Source organism: Schistocerca piceifrons, chromosome 2 (assembly GCF_021461385.2).
Source record: "Schistocerca piceifrons isolate TAMUIC-IGC-003096 chromosome 2, iqSchPice1.1, whole genome shotgun sequence".
NCBI lineage: Eukaryota > Metazoa > Arthropoda > Insecta > Orthoptera > Acrididae > Schistocerca > Schistocerca piceifrons.
This window is the reverse complement of record NC_060139.1, coordinates 1,072,393,798-1,072,416,038: the sequence shown is the minus strand read 5'-3', so window position 1 is coordinate 1,072,416,038 and position 22,241 is coordinate 1,072,393,798. Positions and strand designations below refer to the sequence as shown.

Below are 22,241 nucleotides of genomic sequence, written 5' to 3'. Positions count from 1 at the left end.
AGATGTGTTCCCAGTCTTAAGTTTCTCATCTGTTCTGACTCCCTGAGTGCCCTTCAGACCATGAACCACTTGTACCCAGCAGATACAGTCATCCAGAACATCCACGGTGACCTACTCCACCTGTAACGGCAGGGGAAGGAGGTTTCTTTCTGTTGGGTGCTGGGGCACATGGGTATTAGGGGAAATGAACTGGCGGATATGGCTGCCAAAGATGCATGTTCCCTCCCTCACATTGTTGAATGTGCCGTCCCCCTCAATGCTGTTACCTCCCTTTTGCATTTTCGTGTTATGCGTCAATGGGAAGAGGAGTGGCTGGCAGTCGGTGAAAATAAGCTGTCTGATCAAGGCCACCACGCGGCCATGGCGTACGTCCTACCAGTCATGCAGGCGGGATGAGGTTCTCCTCACTCGCCTCCGCATCAGGCACAGTCCCTTAACGCTGGTTTTTTTACTCTGGTGGGAGGACCCCCCCAATCTGCAGTGCTTGTGGTGTCCAGATTACTGTCCGCCACATTTTACTTGACTGTCTTTTATTCTCTGACCAGAGGGCGGTGGTTTCCTTGCCACTGGATTTGCCCTCTATTTTGCAAGACGACTAAACGACTGTGGTTAAGGTCTTACAGTTTTGTGTCCTGTCCAATTTGTTTCCTCGGATTTTAGGGAGAGGATTTTAATGTGCTGCTGGGTGACTGGCTCACCCAGGTTTTAGGTATGAGGTCCACCTGTCACGATTACTTACTTGTTTCACTTTGATTTCTGTTCCCTTTTACTTGTGTTTCCTTTCCTTTTTTAGTGCATTTCTTCTCCTCTTGTTTTGCCTCTGTGTGTGAGGATCTGGAACTGCGTCAGGTCTGTGTCTTTTAGCCGCTCTCCTTGTTCGCTGTCCGTCTTCATCCCTTCACCGCATATGTTCCTGTTTCTATGCGTTTGGGCACTGATAACTATGCTGTTTAGCACCCGAAAACCTCAAACCACACACACACACACACACACACACACACACACACACACACACACACACACACACACAGTAGTGCTGTCTTCTCTCCTCTCCAACCACACCCTGCCATCCCTCCACCTCCCCCACCCCACTCTAGACTGCAGATTCCGTTTGATAAAACACAGTTGCATTCAGTTGGAGGTAGCAGTAATTAGTGCATAAGGAGTGGTTGCTTGTGCATGAGTGCATGTGTGTATTTGTTTGTTTGTTTTCCCTATGAAGAAGACTTCGGCTGCAAACTCAAATATGTGACAGTCCTTTCGTCATACCTGTCCGCAACTCAGTGTGCCATCTTTACAGTAAGTTGCAATTTATCCTTTCCACAATATTGTTGATATTCCATCCTGGACATTTGACTGTTTGATGTATTTTATTGTATTACCTAAGCAGAACTGTAGCTAATGGCAGTGCCCAATGCTTCATACAAAAAGAGCTCTGATATTTGTTTTACTAAGCCACAATTTTTTGGTGTGTTAATTGGAATTGCTTATGGCTTCCCTCTGTGCTGGAACCTTCAGGTAAGTGTGCAAGCAACTGGATGGTGCATTTGAACTCCACAGCTGATTCTTGTTCATATTAATGAGAACCATTGTAAAAGTATTAATGTATATTTATTATCTCACGACTTGTTTTGTTCAATGAACATCACCAGGTTTCTCACACTGCCAACAGTCTTCATAACAAATCCTCAGAGTCAGGCCAATATCAAGATACAAGAAGTCTAGCTATCTGCCAAGGGTAAATTCTGGAATGTGATGAGCACACACACACTCCACTCACAATCTGACAGAGGCACAGTACGTGGTAAGTGCATGCAAAATAGTTTTCTGTTGGACAAATTATTCTTACTTCCATTGCTTAACTACTGGTTGGCACCTCTTTCCGCCCCACCCACATCCCCACCCATAACTAAATAAATTCTCTTTAAATAAAAGCTTCATAATAATCATGTCTTTCTACAATCTTGTTGCCATTAACTCCCAAATTGGTGGACTCTTTACAATATAACAAATAGTAAGACACAATGCCTTTCACTGCCACTTCATGTCAGTTCAAATTACAGGTCAACTTTTGACAGATGTAGGTGTCTTACTAATGTTCCTATTGTGTTCATCTTGTATAGGTTTGAATGATTCTGAACTGATATGGCTTACACACAATTCCAGCTACAGCAAGATATGTACCTTGGATGAGGTTCACATGTGCAGAAGGTGACTGCCACTGCAGTGTTATACTCGAAACAGTTGTCGATGAAACATGTAATGCCACTGGTGATGAAGGAACTGAAACAGAGATTATATGTTATCCTTCCATTGTTAATGCACAATAATACATAAAGTGCCTCGATTAGTTATAGAGGTAAACTTTATATAATAAAATCTAAAATGAATGATGAAATACATTTATTATGGACACCAATATGGCTAAAGTACAAATCCTAAATAAACGTACAACATCATGCAAGGGAAAAAATTTTGCACCATATGACTTTCAGATTCAATAATAAAAAAGAGAAAAGAAAAACAGATATAGACAAGGAAAGATAGTAATCAAATAACATATTATTCAAAACCCAACACCATGAAATAAATAAACAAATAGTGAAAAACAGCAATCTCATAAAGGATTTTATGATTGTTAGATAAAGCGAATATCCAATTGTTGATATCTAATGTACAATTTTCAAGTTATTTATAATTAATGATAACAACAAATTCCTCACAAATTGCTGTCAGGTTATAATAAATTGTAATATTAAAAATGAATGGAAGGAAGAGAGCACAGACTAAATTGATATGTCTTCTAAAAATGTACAGGACATAACTGCTGGGAAGTACTTGCTTTAAAGAGGTGGAACATATAGTAATGCTGACAGACACATACAAAAGTGCACACAATATTCGACTTTTCAGATCTATTGTTTCTTTCTTTGGGAAGGAGATAGGAATAGGTTGGTGAAGGTGAAAAAGGAAGTGCAGTCACTCACACCCACCTCTCATCCTCACAACAGATAGGATATAGTGTGTAATACTTTTTTATGTATGTCATTTGATAGTATTATACCTTTCACCTGCAGTCGGCATGTATTGAGTCAATTTTCCTTTTAATAGCTATTCCTGACCAGTGACCTAGTAAACACAACCAAGGCAGCAGTGCACTCAAACATACCAATTTGGACAAATGGTTAACTAAAAAGTGCTATGTCAAGTCATATATAAACTGTTTGATTCATGTCTACACACATGGATACAAACAATGGGTATGACTAGCATGGGATGGAGTACTTCCATCTGTCAGCAAAGGCATCTCTTTTCCTCATGAAAAACACAGCTGTCTTCCAACACCAACTGCATAATCTCCAACGCTGGAAGTGCTTGGGAATCAGTATCTGATGCCAAGTGCAGTAAGAGGACAAAAAAGTACACATAGAAAATATGTGCAGACTACTATGCACAGGCTGGCACTGTAGTCTATGTGCAGTGCCAGAGCAAAGTAACTGGTTGTAACAATGTAGGTGTGCAGGTGTTTTCTGTTAGCTCCTTAGAAGGATTGTCCAAACTATCAACCACTTGGTCAGCCTTATTTACATGATTGCCTCAGCTATACTCCTGTTTTTTGAATCTACATTTAAATATCACCATGAAAGTTTTAAGTTACACCAAAATCATAGCAACTGAACTTTTCAGGTCTTCACAAGTAATGGAAGGTGTTGTGACTCGCCAATCTTTCAAAGTGCCACCGTGCAGTTACGCGCATCCTCTACATGTGGCGCTGTCTGCCAACCATGCAGTAGCAGTGTCACCTAAATTGCCAGCCAGCTAGCGGCCGCTAGACTTGGACTCAGTTATGATTTGACTGTTAAAGTGTTCACACGTCTTACTCTGTTTACTTGATCTGTGACTTTAATCCTTGAATTATATTTGTTCAACTTGACATTACTACAATTGGCGACGAGATACTGATTTTTCTTTTCCATCATTGACCCACATGTTTCCATGGCTACTTTAGAGCAAATATTGCAAGGTCCCATAGAACAGCAGACACTTCTCACAAATGCGATTTGTGATTTCGTCGCGGCATCAAATGCGGGGCATCTCTCGTTGTCATCTCTACCTACTTTTCCTCCTTACGACGAGACAGTGGAAGACTGGTCTCATTACGAAAAATGTCTTCGACAGCACTTCTTGGCCTTTCATGTCATGGACGAACAAACATGTAAGTCTCTATTCCTTTCATGGATTTCACCTCAAATGTATCGGTTGTTGTTGCAATTGGCTCCTTTGAGAGGTCCTGCATCTTTGTCCTTTGCTGATATGTGCTCACTTCTGTCCGTCTATTTTCAAAAGCAAATGCATGTGGTAGTCTCTTGTGTTGCCTTTTATCGTTGTCAAAAGCAACCGCATCAATCCTATCGCGCTTGGGCTGCTGAACTTCACGGCCTCAGTAGAAATTGCCAATTTGTTACTGAAGTTCACAAAGATCCTACACTGATTCCATGGTACGGGATGATATTATCCGATCGGCACCCGACAAAGAAGTTAGGCAATGTGCCCTTCAGTTGGCAAATCCGACTCTAGATGAAGTCCTATCCATCGCTCAGTCTTTTGAAATTTCTCGCGCCGCTGGCGTGCAAATAGAGGCATGGGGCGACGTCGGGGAAATACAACCTCTGTGCGATGTTGACAAAGCGTGTGGCGTGTCCCCGCCGGCCGCCGTGGCCGCAGTACGCTCCCAAGCACAACCTTGGCCTAACCGTATGCAAACCTCTAAGAAACTGCAGCAAAACCCAAGGCAACTTCCTTCATGTCTGCGGTGTTTTACGAAACATTCACGAGAAGATTGTCCACAATGTTGGGCCGTGTGTCACAAATGCAAAAAAGGGGGTCATGTGTCATCCGTTTGCAAATCCGGCCGCATACATGATGTTCATGAACATGACGCTGATTCTGATTCTGTATTGTCTGTCAATTGTACTTCTTCCCTTTCAGGGAAGTTATTCCTCACTGTCCAAATATTTGGTAGAGATATTCGCATGCAGGTGGATACTGGGTCTATTGCCACTATCATCAATTCTCAGACGTATCTTTAGTTGGGTTCTCCAAACCTGTCACCTGTCACTAGGCAATTACGGACTTACAATAAACAGAAGATTTCTCTCTTGGCACAATTTGATGCTGAGGTATCTTACAAATCTGTCGTTCGCACTGTTACCATATTTGTGGTCGATCATAGTAACGTGGAGAATCTTTTTGGTTTCGATGCCTTCCGTGTTTTTGGGTTCTCCATAGATGACTCTGTCAATATCGTCTCTGATACTATTCTTTATGCTAAATTGGATTCCTTGTCGAGGGCATTTTCGTCCCTTGTTTCTCTTGGGTTAGGCCATGCAACCGACTTTGAAGCTCATATCACGCTCAAACCCACTGCTCGGCCTAAGTTTTTTTGGGATCGGCCCATTCCTTTGGCCCTTCATGATTAGGTCAAACGAGAGCTGGATCATCTCACTGCTTCAGGGGTCTTGCTTCCTGTCACTTCCAGTGAGTGGTCCTCTACTGTCATTGTCGTTGCTAAGCCAAATGGTGATATTCATCTCTGTGGCGATTTCAGAGCCACTGTAAATGCTCAATGCCTTCTCGACACTTACCCTATGCCTCGACCTGAAGAATTTTTCACTAAAATTGCTGGAGGCCAGTATTTTTTTAAACTTGATCTGTCAGAAGCTTATCATCAACTTCCTCTTGACGCTACTTCCCGCCAATTTATGGTCCTTAACATGCCTTTCGGCCTCTATTAATACCCCAACAATTGCCATTCGGGGTTGTCAGCGCCCCTGCTCTCTCTCAGCGATTCTTGGAACAATTATTGCTGACTTGGGTGTATAAATTACCAGGACGACATTGTTGTCACTGGCTCCACTACTGACGAACATCTTCAAAACCTCTGCACACTTCTACATGTCTTACAGACTGCCGGTCTTAAGTGTAATCTTCAGAAATCAAAATTTTTTCAGACATCTGTCACATACTTGGGGTTTCAACTCTCTCGGGATGGTATTCGTCTGCTTCAGCAAACTGTCGCTACGATTGATGTTCTTCCTCGCCCTACATCTCTTAAGGAACTGCAGGCCTACTTGGGGAAAATAGCATACTATCACAAGTTTTTACTGTCTGCTGCTTCGGTGGCTCAGCGGTTGCATTGCCTGTTGCATAAAAACGTGCCTTTTCACTGGTCCACGTCATGCGATGTGGCTTTCCAGAAATTGAAGACTATGCTGAAACAGGCCCGTGCCTGGCTACTTATCGACCTGGCCAACATCTTGTTCTTGCCACGGATGCCTCTCAATACAGGGTCAGTGCAGTCCTTGCGCACCATTTTTCTGATGGTACTGAATAACCCATTGCTTATGCCTCCAAAACACTCACAGATGCCCAGCAAAAGTATTCCCAAATTGAAAAAGAAGCTTTGCCCATTATTTATGCTCTTCTTAAGTTTGGTGTTTTTCTCTATGGATCCAAATTTCATCTTGTTACGGATCACAAACAAATTTCATCTTGTTACGGATCACAAACCACTTGTTTCCTTGTTTCATCCATCAACGTCACTTCCCAACAAGGCTGCACACCGCCTCCAGCATTAGGCTCTTTATTTGTCTCGTTTCAATTATGAGATTCATTTCCGGCCGACGGCTAAACATGCGAATGCTGATGCACTGCCTTGGCTTCCCATGGTTCCTGATCTGGCATTTGATAGGGATGAATTTCTGTGTTTCCAACTGGGTGTTGCCGAGCAGTGGGTTGTGGACGGGTTCCCCATCACCGGGGACCGGCTGGCGGCTGCTACGGGTTCTGACCCTACCCTCTCCCGGGTTTTATGCTTTATTCATAAGGATTGGCCAGATTGTCTGTCTGCTAAGACTTCTGATCCGTTGCGGAACTACTACGCTTTGCGTTACCACCTCACGGCTAGGGATAGTGTTATCCTCCTTTCCACCGAAAATGCTTCGCCATGTGTTGTGGTATCTGCGTCTTTGCATGCTTGGGTCTTGCGCCTCCTTCACCAAGGGCACTGGGGTGTGTCTCGCACAAAATCTCTGGTGCGCCGTCATGTGTACTGGCCCGGGATCAACTCTGAAATCGCATACATGGTTGCTGCCTGCGGCCCTTGTGCGTCACAGGGCGCTGCCCCGAAGTCACTTTTGGCACCAGTGCCTTCGACTGAGAAGCCCTGGAGCGTGTTCATGCTGACTTTGCGGGATGTTTTTCAGGTACTTATTGGCTTCTCGTTATTGATGCCTAATCTAACTTTCCTTTCATTGTCTGTTGCACGTTGCCTACCGCTGTGGCAACCACCAATACTCTCGCTTGCATTTTCTCGTTGGAAGGCCTTCCCTCTACTCTTGTTACTGATAATGGTCCACAATTTGCCTCTTCCGATTTCGCAGATTTTTGTGCCCGTCACGGCGTCATGCATGTCATGGCCCCTCCGTTCCATCCACAGTCAAACGGTGATTGTTCCTGTAATATGATGCTGCGCAGGATTAGCCGAGCGGTCTAAGGCGCTGCAGTCATGGACTGTGCGGCTGGTCCCGGCAGAGGTTTGAGTCCTCCCTCAGGCATGGGTGTGTGTGTTTGTCCTTAGGATAATTTAGGTTAAGTAGTGTGTAAGCTTAGGGACTGATGACCTTAGCAGTTAAGTCCAATAAGATTCACACATATTTGAAAATTTTTTTGTAATATGATTTCTTTCATACACCTTCTATATGTTACACCAGACTGATTATAAAAATGTGCAGTTTTCTTCCTATCCTACATGCTGCTTGTTGTGGTATCAGAAATGAGCCAATCTTCATAAAACTGTAAAGATGCCATAAGACAAAAATTAGCCAACAATTTTCTAGATTGTTTCAATCTTTGCCAGATTTTAATATAGTCTGTGTTTGGCTATCCTCCACAGTGTTGGTATCTTGATGAATTAGGCACAGTTTTCTGGTGAGTTTAAGCCAGACGTAAAGTTTTTCAGGGTGGACAGGCACCCATGCATAGGCACTCTCTCTCTCTCTCTATGATTAATGAGGAATGTTTGGCTATATAATTTATCAAAATTTTGTGGAAATTTGCTGAACCGTGAAAAAAAAAAAAAAGCACTGTCAATGTGAGAAAAATGACACTACCATCCAGTGCAAATGTCACAGAAACTCCAGAGAGCAGGGATGCTTGACCAGAATAAGGCTCAGGCCCAGTGGTCTAGCGGTAAAGCACGTCCCTGAAAACCAAAAGGTCACAGGATCGAATTTTTCTCAGACCATAGATTTTTTCACTCTTGTCTTTTTATGAAGCATTTACCTCTCCACAGTTGGACATTCATCAGAAGTGAAGTTGGCTCAGATTCCATGTTAAAATTTTTTGTCTCCTTTCTTGAAGCAGCATCAGTGCCAGGCTTGGTGGTCTAGCTGTAAGGTATGTGTCCAGTAACTGGAAGATCATGGAATCGAATCCTGGCTGGAACACGTACCTTTATCTTTATCAACTCTCAATGGTGTGGAGATTCACCCGAAATGAAACATATTCCGAATTCCATGTTAAATTGTGGATCACCTTTTACTGGTTGGATAACTGGCAAAGGAGAAGCAACTCACTGAAGCGACATCCAACTGAATGACTTGCACCTGGACACTGAGCCATGTGAAATTATTATTACCAGGACTTACATAAATATTCTTCTTCTATACATATTTCAAATTAAATTTCCCCACCGCCTTCTTCCACTTATATTTGAAGGCTGTTCTTAGGAACCACTGCATGGATTTTGATAAGGTCCTCACTAATAGACACACTCATCCACAAGGAAGGTTTCTGTACATAATTTATAAATATTTGGTCAAACTGGTTGAGCTAAGATACATCACAGTCCCCCATATGTTTTTCTGTCTGTATGTAAAGGCTTTGTCAGGAATTGCTGCAAGAGTTTTGATACTCGCAGCAGAAGACACTTAGAGATCTGGGCCAGGCACATGTCTAGTGGGCAGGACATTTGTAAGTGGTCATTTGCCCGGGAATTTGATTAAAGCATTTTAAAATGCCCAAATTCTGGGCATTTATAAAAAAAAAAGTACTTTTTAAAGTTTTTACTGCTAGAATGTATAATTTATGAATTACAGTAAGGGATGGGATGATACACCTGATATTAACAGTTAGTAAATGTTTTCACTTGCTTTCCAACTTTCTGTACCAAAGAAAGGCACATGTTGCTGACAGATGTGTATGATATATAATGCCCATTTACTTTTTACCAGTTCTACTCTACACTCTCTCTCTCTCTCTCTCTCTCTCGTATCTCACAGTCCACAACCCCCCCCCCCTCCCCCCACCCCCTCACACCACATACACTAAATAAATATTATTGAAGATTGATTATTGATGACACAATTATCGCTGAATGCATTCGAAGGCTAGCATACATTGTTTCATGATAAACCATTCTTAAATGTTAAACTCTTTTCAGTGGAAAATAAATGTTTTATTGTCAGATATAGTGACATTTGAGACAGACTATAGTTTTCTACTCTGCTCCTTTCTTTACCTACTTTTGTATGACTACACTACTGTGAAGATAAAATAAGAACACTAACATAAAAAATACTTAATAACTAAAAATAAAGTCACAAAATACCTTTTCGAACACAAAATATCAGCTTAATATATTTTTATGAGCACTGTTTATCAGTTAATCTTTAAAATGTATAAATGCCCGATAATTTATGAATTTTGGGTATTTCCCCACGCATTTATCCTGGGCATTTTCCCCAACTTACAGATGCGCAGGAATTTCACATCACTACAAGCACTACAGTCATTAAGTTCTCAGGAGGTACGAATGTTATCTGTTCTGTATTTAATTGGTGTTCAGAGTGACATTTCATAGCAATGATGCAAGCCGTAAGCTACCGCACCACCTGCAGTGGCAGGAGGAGGCCAGGTGGTGATTGCCAGCTAATAGCTGGTGGTCATCATAGCCAGTGCTGACCATGAAGGAGCAGTAGTGCCATCAATGCATGGCTCACATGGTTAGCAGGTTGTAGTTGGACAGTTCAGTGATGCCTTCAGGCACAGCAGTACCTGGCAAGTGCTGTGTGCTGCTTAAATTGGTTAAATTACACATAAGTGATGAGATTCAGTTACCTAAAATTGTTCTCTGATTTTTTTATCATAGTTCTATGCAGTACCCATAAACAAAATAACTGCTACATCAGACAAATCGTCCACCCATATATTCTTAGAGCTCCCCTTGCAAAGTCAGGTTGGGTTACTAGTAGGCTACTGACTATTGCTGACTACCAACAAAATAAAAATTTGGCAATTCATCTACACAAAAAGCAACAAAGCTCTGAAAACTGAATAACTATAACATAAGGGTACTTAACTTACCATACACAAGGATCTATTTTACTTACTTCCTCTATTTCTGTTGTCTGTTGAGCATGTAAGAAACAGAAAAGTAAGGACTGTAACGAATATCATAAATTTATAAAAATTATGATTAATAATAATAAACTTCTGAGTTAAAACTTAAACCATTACTGTCAACTTTAATGTTTTTGTTGCTCAACAACAGATCAAAGCATGATAGCTACCCTGAACTTTTACCGAGTATGTTATTTCATCCTTCCCAAACATGTTTTCGGCTGAGCATGTGTAGTTCCCAGAGTCCATTGTTTGTATTGAGCTAACAAACAGTGAATACTCATCATCAATTTTTACGTGGGAGTCCTCTGTTACAGCTTTCCCACTGGAAAAACAAAATTGTATAAAGAACAAAATACAGTAAGAGTGAACATCATTTAGTAAGTAGTACATCAAAATTGAAAAATTTGAAAGATATTATATTAGATATCTGTTTCACATAAAATGAGATTTCTTAAAAATCATGTTTGTAGGAACAAAAATTAAAAGAAAGATTATAGGTTGTTGAATGATAAAACAATTGTTTATCAGATGTCAATTATCAAATAGTTACTGTGAAAAAATACATGTGAAGTCGCAGACAGGGGCAATGAAAAGACATTACAGATTTAGCTTTTGACAAAAGACTTCTTCTTCACAAAAGAAAACACACATGTTCACACAAGCAAGCACACCTCAAGAACACATGGCTAACATCTTCTGCAGCTTGGAATGGTCCAGTCCGAGCTGCAAAAGGTGGCGTTCACCTGTGCTTGAGGTGTGCTTGCTTATGTGAACATGTGTGCGTGTGTTTGTGTGTTTTCTTTCCTGAAGAAGGCTACACTAAATCTGTAACAGTATTTTTGTTGTGCCTGTTTGCAACTTGATTTGTCATCTTTACCATGAGTAGCAGTCTATCCTTTTCATTCCATTGCTGACATTCCAACCAGGAGTTTCCACTGTTTGATTTTACTGTAAAATACCATGACCAGTTATGTTTGGTTAGTAAAGGGATGATACTGTATATAACAATTATTATGTGATTAACAATCACTTGATGGATTGTAGTACAACTCTTGCTGCCAGTTAACATTACTTCCATTTCCCGTAATGGACTGTTGACAGTGGATGTGAAAAATTGAGGCGTGTACCATGGTTCTCAGTTCCCATTACAGTATATGTACTCTTGCGGCAAAGAAGTGCAATATATTTGTCAGCTTCTCTATTAATCCCGAGTCTTGGTAAGTATACTTTCTACTTATAGTTTTCTTTTCAAAACTAATTCTATTCTGCTGCTGACACTTTCTTGCCTGCCTACATGCTTCTCTGTTGTTATGCCCAGCTGTCCTCTCCTTACATATTTCTCAACTATGGTTATATTGTTACTCACTCAAAACTTGTATTGCCTCAACCTAGGATACTAGAATGTCAAAAATCTAAAAAATATTTATGAACTTCAGAGCAAAGCTGAAAGTTAACAACCAGAATACAGCTCACAGTTGGTGAGTTCTGAGAGTGCTGATGTTATTTCCACTTTCTCCTAATTCTGAGATGATCTCACGTTACAGACATAAAACCTCGCTCATGCCCTCACGAGATCGTGCAGAACCGTACAACAAAGCGATAATCAAATGTGGTTTTTTAATCTAACAAGCTGAACATAACATCTAAGCAAATTTCTTATCAGTTAATAAGGTCTCGGTTTACAGTTAATGCCCATTGGGATTCTATCTACTTAGCGCCTTGTTCTCTCACAAATTATGGTTTAACATTATAGGTAATTTCCCAGTACATAACACAAAGACAGCCAATGCCAGGCACCCTTGACTTTCTGCACACACATCTGTGTGATCCGCCATCTTGTTCGGTACATATCCACATGCCAAAGTCTGTTCCAACATACCATCCGTGGCTAACCAACTGCTTTCCACAAAGTGGGGTGGCCGGGGCTATTCCTCAGTTAAATAATGTAGCTTGACATGGTACCACGGTACTTTAACTTTCTATGTTTGGCCATGCCGTATTCTGGCATGTCTTAGTTTATTCTATGCTTCTGTAGAAGGCTAGATTACTCTAGCTGAAACCTGGGTAAAGACCAGTAATGTTTCAATTTTAGTTTGTGCACAGTTCTGTGACACGTTAGTCTGAAATGCCAAACAGTGCAGAGATTTTCTTGCACTTCTTTCCAAGGCCTCACCTATCTCTTCTAATTTATTTTTGGTTAAAACACTAGGTTCTCTACTCCTTTGTTTGTGTAACGCAGACCCAGTCTCTTGAAATTTTGTCACTTAACTTAGGAACATCAGTCTGAAATGCCAAACAGTACAGAGATTTTCTTGCACTTCTTTCCAAGGCCTCGCCTATCTCTTCTAATTTATTTTTGGTTAAAACACTAGGTTCTCTACTCCTTTGTTTGTGTAATGCAGACCCAGTCTCTTGAAATTTTGTCACTTAACTTAGGAACATAAATACTGGGAAATTTCCGTATGAATTCAAGCCGACATTCCGCATATGGTTCTGTTTTTGCATAGTTCAACACAAGAAAGTTCATTGATCCCTTCTGGTATACCATACCAAATGGAAACTCGACATGAAAGTCAAAAACAAAACACCCAAACACTCGATAGCACAGTATAGAAGTCATGTGCATGGTGTTTTTGTCTGAGGCCCGGGCCCAGCGACATAGGGGCAGGGAAAGCACTGGATTTTGCAGAGCTACAATAATGGCATCTAGCAACAATATCTGAAGTGATTAAACTTGACTGAAACTCAAAGGAAGACACCAGCACAATCAGTACAGTGTACGGGGCATGTGCAAAGTATTTCCGAGAACTACACATAGTGATAACTGGCAGACGCAGTGGCAACTGCTGGCAAATGCACTGCATGATCCATGGACCCCTCCTGGATGTCTTTCATGAGACACCCTGTTTATCGACTTACAGGGTTACTAGAATAGAAATAAGTAGCTTCATGAATAAAAAAATACACTTTTTACTGCCAGGCTGAAAATTTTTTGCCTTTCTCTTGTATTGTAGGCATATTTTGACCCATTCCAAATCCCTGGGGATTTTTTCCTTCTTGATGAGACATGAAACACTGTATGTCAGTGAATTAACTAACTAAAACTCAAATGTCTTTGGTGTCTGGGATCCTTGTTTTCTAACATTCATAAAATACCACAGGTAAAATTTTATTTTATAAAAACTTGATGTTCTACTCGGGAACACACTAATATGCCTTGATATCTGAGCTACGGAGTAAAACTTACTTCTTTGTCCATATTCTTTTTGGACTTGGCTGTCCGACAACAATGCAGTGCAACTGTAAATCTTCTTGCAATGCTACAGTGATATGGTTACCGAAGGAGGCCACACGAGCAGGTACATGGCTTGCTGGCACTTGTACAACACGTCTAGAAGCTGCTCCTTCACCAACCAATGTGGATGCTGTTACCCAAAATTCGTATCGATGATGCAGCTCCAGGTGAGATATTGTGTAATATGTTTGCTCCGCAGGAATGTCAAATTGATCCTTGTCCTGTACACAGAAATAAATAATTGTTGAAGATGGTAATACAAACCCGTGGAAGCATAAGGTGTTTTGACAAAATGCATTACAGATACCTTTCCAAATGTAAATCAGTTCCATTATCCATAACAAGATGGCATGGGAGACAAAGTACAGAGAAAAAAGCATGAAATGTATCATGTTGTACAGTGCGACGTTCACCAAATCGTAACTGCACAATGGTTTCTTTATAAATTATATACATATTTTTTTTAATTTGAAGAACTAATAGTTATATTTAAATTTAACTGGTGTAACTTCTGCCCATATTTTACATATGAACTATGGTACATCTGTCTGCTGTCTATTTAAGAAAATAGTGTGGTTCACATAGTGATCACTCTGCTCTTGACTTTCAAGACTTCGTACTGGTAAATGTATAAATAAAAGTCACTTAATAATACTGAGGCTGAGAGAATGGTTACCAAAATAATAATTATTATTATTTATTAATAAAACCAACATATTCTACAGTTGATACTAAAAGCCAACTACTTAACTCTGCCCGAAAGAGGCCTAAAAGGCCCAACGGTACTGACTGGGGCCCTGTGATCCTCAGCCCACAGGCATCACAGGATGTGAATATGGAGGGGCATGTGGTCAGCACACCACTCTTGCAGCCATAAGTAAGACTTTAAATACCAAATAAGACATTACACGTGATTGATGATCATGATGTCTTACTCTGGTCTTGCAATTTCTAATTCTTCCACTGCAGTGTTTGGAGTGCCTTTATCTTCTTACAGCATAAATTTTATGTGTAACCTCCCAAACCAGCAGTCTGCTTGTTTTCTTGATAAAGAAACTTCATAAAACATTTTTCTGCACACATTCCCAGTCTATGGCCCTGTTTTAATATCTGTCAAGCCTACTTCACCTTTTCTCTTTAAGCTGTTGGCAATGAGATTGTCTTGCATTTCAAATATTACCTTCCTTCGGACTTTCTTGTTCAGAATCTGTGAACAAATTTCTTTTTCACAGATGCTAAGAACTTTTTTGAAGATTAAAACCATGGTCCTTGCCATAAGCAAATATACTTGTGAAGACCAACTTCTGTGACAAGCTATAAGGAACAAAGGTTTCTGACAATCTGTGTGTGTCTTTCTTTAGGCTTGTTTGGCTAGTGTTTCTTGATATAGTAGATCATTATTAGAACTGCTGTACACAGACCAATTACTCAATACATTTTGTGCTACATTCATGGAGAGTAACTTAATATTACTAGTAAATGCTTTGCTCATCCCTGCTGTTTCACTGCATTACTTTCTAGAGCAAATATTACATTATGTAGATGTTTATCATTGACACCCTGCAAGAGATGGTATAAAAGTTTCAGCTTATGTGTACTACTGAGAAGGAGAAGAGAAACATTTTGTGACCAGTTACTAAACATTTAAATGTAAGGGCTATTCGTAAAACAACTTCAATTTTCATACAGCATGTATAACTATTGAGATAGTGGCACCACTCTTGCGACAGAAAGCACCTTGAACCTTTACATTGTGAGCACCAGAGAATCAAGGACACATCTTTGTTCCTGCCCAAGCCATGTGTTTTCAAAATGTGTGTTGCAATTACACAAGCCCCTTGAACTTTATGGTACATTCTGTAATACACAGATGGAAAAAAGTCTCAACACCAAGACATAATTAATGTAGCATAATGAAATTTTGGAAATACGTTTGTCTAGGTAACATATGTAACATGTCATAAGTTAATGTAAGCATGAGAAAAACCATTGAAAATGTGGAATGTTGGTACACTAACAGGTGTATTAGCCACAATATTGAATGCAAGCATGCAAATGAGCCTGCATTGTGTTGTACAGGTGCCAGATGTCAGTTTGTTGGATGGAGTTCCATGCCTGTTGCACTTGGTCAGTCAATACAGGGATGGATAATGCTGGTTGTGGATGATGCTGCAGTTCTTGTCCAATGACGTCCTGTATATGATCGATAGCAGACAGATCTGGTGATTGAGAGGCCAAGACAACATATCGACACACTGTAGATCTTATTGGGTTACAATGGTGTTATGTGGGCAAGTGTTACCCTGTTGGAAAACACCCCCTGGAATACGGTTCATGAATGTCAGCCCAAATGGCTGAATCACCAGACTACTGTACAAATTAACGGTCATGGTGCATGGGATAACCATGAGAGTGCTCCTGCTGTCACATAAAATCAGACCCCAGACTGTGATTCCACATGTAGGTCCAGTGTGTTTAGGCTGTAGGCAGGTTGGTTGAAAGCTGTCACTTAGTCACCTCCTAACCAAGACACAGCCATCACTGGCACTGAGGCAAAACTGCCTTCTGTCAGAAAACACAACAAACTTCCACTCTGTCCTTCAATAAGCTCTCGTTGTACACCACTGAAGTCGCAAACAGTGACGGTTTGTGGTCAGTGGAGTGCATGCTACAGAGAGCCTGTTTCAGAGCCGTCCTTAAATTAACCAATTTGTAACAGTTCATGATGCACATGCAGTAAGATGTGCCACAGCTGTATACTGAAAATTACTGTCTTTCCTCTTGGTTGTGCCACAAGTCCATCAGGAGCCTGGTCTTCTTGCAACCACACCTTCCCATAATCACCACTGCCAGCAATCATGTACAGCGGGTACATTTCTGGCAAGTATTTCTGCAATATTGCCAAAGGAGCATCCAGCTTCTGATAGCCCTATTACACTAGATTGTTAAAAGTAAGTGATCTGTTCATAACAATACCTTTGTAGTTTTAAAGGCATTCTTGACTAACATCAATTGACTACATCCAATCTCAAAGGTAACTAATGCTCATGAGCATTGCAACATGTGTCTGAAGCATACCTGATCTGCGTTCTCATAGTGGTGCCACTAGTACCTGCCCTACGTTCAAAAATGAACAATGGCTGACCGAGTATTGTGAATGCAAATCTGATACATTTGGTTGACAAAAGGTTTAGAGAAAACTGTAGATTCACCATGTCAGAGCTTTGTATTTGTTTTCCACAGATTAGCTGTACTCCTCTGTACAAAGGATTATCAAAGACTTGGGCTACCAGAAATTTAATTCACAATGTGTGCCTAAATGTTTTCTGAAGGACAAAAGACTCAGCAGCACTGTCCTTTGTAGTGCATTACAAAAGGGAAGGTGAAGCTTTTCTTGACCAGAATGTGACAGGAGATGCTATGTGACTGCAGTGCATGAATGTAGAAATGAAACTTCAATCAATGCAATGGGGCCATACTGGATCACTGAAAAGGCCACAAAGAGTTGTCAAACATTTTCCTGCAGGAAACTCGTGGCAACTGTAATCTGGGAGAGAATAGGATTTCTTGGAGAGAATTACCACAATTAATGCTGGAAGTTACTGCAACACATTAACAAACTTGAGAAGGGCCATTCAACAAATGTCAGGGTGCGTTGAGCTCTGGCTTGATTTTCCCACACGTCAACACCCGCCAGTACTACGCACTGTGACTAAATTGTGAAAGTTCCAATGGGAAATATTGGATAACCTCCCTCTAAACCCTAACTTGGCGTCTAGGGATTAAGATAATGCACATGAAGGAGTGGCTCAGTTTAAAGCGCTCTGGCAATGACACAGAATTTCAAAGTGCATCAAATCCTACAACGAGTATTTCTCTGTGGCTGTAAACTGTGTGGAAAAATAAATTAAGAGTGTGTACTTTCAGAGTATTGTAAAACACATTCTGTAACTTCATTCAGACCCCCCCCCCCCCTTGTAACATGACAATGTATCACAACTTAAGTAATCCATTACATAAGAATTTTGCTAATTTCTTCTTATATGCAAATTTAAATCTATGATGTAGTGTACAGGCTAACAGGAACAAACAGTGATCTTTGTAATGTGATCTGCAACGTATGGGACAGAAAGATAACACAATTAGACAACTAAACCTACATCCACATGGATACTCTGCAAATCACATCAAAGTCTCTGGCAGAGGGTTCATTGGACCATCTTCACAGTAATTCTCTATTACTCCACTCTTGAAATGTGTACAAGAAAAACAAACACCTATATCTTTTCGTGAGAGCTCTATTTCCAATATTTTATTATGATGATGATTTCTCTGACATAGGTCAGCATTAACAAAATATTTTCGCTTTCAGAGGAGAAAGTTGGCGACTGAAATTTCATGAGAAGATCTTGCTCCAACGAGAAACCCCTTTGTTTTAATGATGTCCACCCCCAAATCCTGTATCATATCTGTGATGCCCTCTTCCCTATTACTCGATAATACAAAACGTGCTGCCCTTCTTTGAACTTTCTCAATGCACTCCATTAACCTTATATGGTAAAGATCCCACACCATGAAGCAGTACTCCAAAACAGGATGGACAAGCATAGTGTAGGTAAAACTACTACACTATGCATGTCCATCCTCTTTGGAACAAGCATAGTGTAGGTAGTTTTACCTAAACTATGTTTGTCCATCCTCTTTTGGAGCACTGAGGATCCTTACCAGATCTGTTGCATCCTCTCGGTGTTCTGCCATTAAAAACACAGTCTTTGTTTCACCTTCCCCACATCACTTTCTACACGTTCTTTCCATTTTAAGTTGCTTTTAAATGTAACTCCCAGGTATTTAGTTGAATTTAAGGCCTTTACATTTGAAACACTAAATTAAGTTTAATTTATTAGAATCACCCAGACAGAGGAATTAGCACTTTAAGCACTTTTCCTTCTTGAGTAACAGCATTTCTGCACGAAGGAAAAAAGCAGCATTAACTTCTTACTGTGGGAATTTCTTTCTCTTAATTTGCTATATATTTCCATGTTCACATACTGTGGTATTTGTGGACAGCATTTTAATCTGTGATATGAAACATGAAAATTTCTTCCTTTTTGGTATGGTACACACTTTGAAACCAGTTTGCTCCACACAAATGTAGATTACTGAACAATGAATAAACATTTCATACATATAAACTGAAGAAATAGTTTGTTAATGGAAGACTGTTAAAAGCTATCAGACAAAATCCTTCTTCAGATGTAGAAAAGTACTCACATCTACATCCATACTCTGCAATCCACCATACGGTGCGTGGCAGAGAGTATTTCGTACCACAACTAGCATCTTCTCATCCTGTTCCGCTCCCAAACAGAACAAGGGAAAAATGACTGCCTATATGACTCTGTACGAGCCCTAATCTCTCTTATCTTATCTTTGTGGTCTTTCCGTGAAATATAAGTTGTCGACAGTAAAATTGTACTGCAGTCAGCCTCAAATCCTGGTTCTCTAAATTTCCTCAGTAGCGATTCATGAAAAGAATGCCTCCTTTCCTCCAGAGACTCCCACCCGAGTTCCTGAAGCATTTCACACTCGCGTGATGATCAAACCTACCAGTGATAAATCTAGCAGCCTGCCTCTGAATTGCTTCTATGTCCTCTCTCAATCCGACCTGATAGGGATCCCAAATGCTCAAGCAGTACTCAAGAATACATCATATTAGTATTTTATAAGCGGTCTCCTTTACAGATGAACCACATCTTCCCAAAATTCTACCAATGAACTGAAGACGACTATCCACCTTCCCCACAACTGCCATTACATGCTTGTCCCACTTCATATCGCTCAGCAATGTTACGCCCAAATATTTAATCGACGTTACTGTGTCAAGAGCTACACTACTAATGGAGTATTCAAACATTATGGGGTTCTTTTTCCTATTCATCTGCATTAATTTACATTTACCTATATGTAGAGTTAGCTTCCATTCTTTACAGCAATTACAAATCCTGTCCAAGTCATCTCGTATCCTCCAACAGTCACTCAACAACGACACCTTCCTATGCACCACAGCATCATCAGCAAACAGCCACACATTGCTATCTACCCTATCCAAAAGATCATTTAGCATATTTACTCGAACCTAAGCCACACTTTTTTTCTGGTTTTTGTAATCCAAAAAACTGCTTGCGGCTTAGAATTGAGTGCAAAGTAAGCGGATGTTCTGAAAAATGTTGGAAGGTGCCGCCACAACTAACTTCTGCCGTCGAATATATGTAGCGCTACGCAGGCATACTTTACAGGCACAAAGATAAATAATGGCGCCAAAAACTCTGTCAGTAAATAAATTAAAAGAAAAGGTAGAAGAATGTGAACATTATGCCATGTATTCTTTCGTGTTTGCTGCTATCTCATTTAAATGCTGTCTGCCCAATAAACTAAGAAACTAGAGTGAGACAACAGCAAACGCGGAAGAATATAAATATCTTCTTTATATTAGTATTATTCTTATGCTGCATAGTGATACAGTCAGAAATGAAGCAAGGCAACTGACTAGATTTTTAAATCTAAGCTGACTTTAATTTCTGTGCAGAACATAATGTACTAAAGAAATGTCTGCAAAGATTTTAAACAGAGGAAAATTTTCACTAAACTCTTGTTCAGAACGTCATACGCAGTCTATTATTTGGTTCTTGTTGATCATTATCAAAGAAAGCAGCAGTGTAAGTAACAACAAATGGCAGTCACTTGCCATTGTTTTGCTTATGAGACAATTCCTCTCTCTCTCTCTCTTTGTCTCTCTCTCTCTCTCTCTCTCGCGGTTGCACGCACAAAAGCAAGCCATGCCGTGAACCGTAACAGGTCGTAAATACTCATTACCATAATGCGACAAACAATGCATGACACAGCACACTAATACAGAGTGACATAAACACCTATAACAAAGAGAATGGCACTTATCAGATCAAAGTAAAATAAGCAACCGATTCAAACCAGATGAAGCACATGGAAAAGGAAGGGTACCCGTACAAATACGGAAGGAGCGCCTGACACAGCAATGGTTACTTGGTAAAGCTTAACTGTTAAGCTTATGACTCAAACTAAACTGCTGTAGCTGTATCTTCAACCATTCAACCTAAATTGTGTCTCATGTTACAATGGACCAACTTTATTTTGATTTGGATGTGCGGTCTACAACTTTTCTCTCCCCTTGAATTTTGAGTGTCAAATTTCAGGTGTGGCTTAGATTCGAGTGCAGCTTAGATTCGAGTAAATACGGTATGTAGATAGAAAACAACAGCAGACCTACCACACTTCCCTGGGGCACTGCAGATGATACCCTCACCTCCGATGAACACTCACCATTGAGAACGAGGTACTGGGTTCTCTTACTTAAGAAGTCTTCAAGCCACTCACATATTTGGGAACCAATCCCATATGCTCGTACTTTATCATCCATGGTTTGCAAGATATCATGTGAAAAAAGGGCAAGTTGCGTTTCGCAGGAAAATTGCTTTCTAAAGCCGTACTGATGCATGGACAGCAACTTCTCTGTCTCAAGGAAATTCATTACATTCAAACTGAGAATATGTTTGAGAATCCTTCAACAAACCAATGTTAAGGGTATTGGCCTGTAATTTTGAGGATCCGTCCTTCTACCCTTCTTATATACAGGCATCACCTGCGCTTTTTTCCAGTCACTCGGGACTTTACGTTGGACAAGAGAAACACGATAAATGCAAGCTAAGTAAGGAGCCAATGCAGTAGAGTACTCTCTGTAAAACCGAATTGGAATCCCATCAGGACCTGGCAATTTATTTATTTTCAACCCATTCAGCTGCTTCACAACCCCAGGGATGTTTATCACTATGTCCTCCATATGGGAATCTGTACAAGACTCAAACGGCGGTATGTTTGTATGATCCTCCTGCATAAAAGATATCTCAAATGCTAAATTTAAAATGTCAGCTTTCGTTTTGCTGTCTTCCGTTGCCAGGCCAGACTGACCAGTGAGTCACTGGATGAAAGCCATCAACCTGCTTATCGATATTACGTAAGACCAGAATTTCCTTGGGTTTTCAGCAAGATCTTTTATTAAGGTATGATGGTGGTAGTGGTTGTATGCTTCGCGCATCACTCTTTTTACAGCAGCACGAATCTCTACTAACTTCGGCCTGTCCTCATTTTCCCGGTCTTTCTTGCACCGCAAGTGTAACTGTCTATGCTTCCTAAACATTCTCTAAATTGCGCTGTTAAACCGCAGTGGGTCTTTTCCATCCATAACCCACTTTATCGGCACATACTTCTCCAATGCGTGATTTACAATGTGTTTAAAATTTGACATCCACCGTACCTGAAGTAAATGAAGTCGATTCATTTACTAAGTGGGATGCTAACAACTGCTTATCTGCTCTTTCTAGTAAGAATACTCTCCTAGCCTTCTTGACTGCCTTTTTAACTTTCGTAACCATAGTCGTAATGGCAACAT

At 40.4% G+C, this 22,241-nt stretch overlaps 1 long non-coding RNA gene across 1 annotated transcript; it reads right to left on the bottom strand.

Moving 5' to 3' along the window:
* Window positions 1-2,182: 2,182 nt before the first annotated feature.
* LOC124773251 lies at window positions 2,183-10,738 on the bottom strand. The gene is made up of 3 exons (XR_007014557.1): window positions 10,645-10,738; window positions 10,452-10,469; window positions 2,183-2,283 (listed from the first exon to the last, which is right to left on the bottom strand). It is a non-coding gene; the product is annotated as an uncharacterized LOC124773251 (long non-coding RNA).
* Window positions 10,739-22,241: the final 11,503 nt, after the last annotated feature.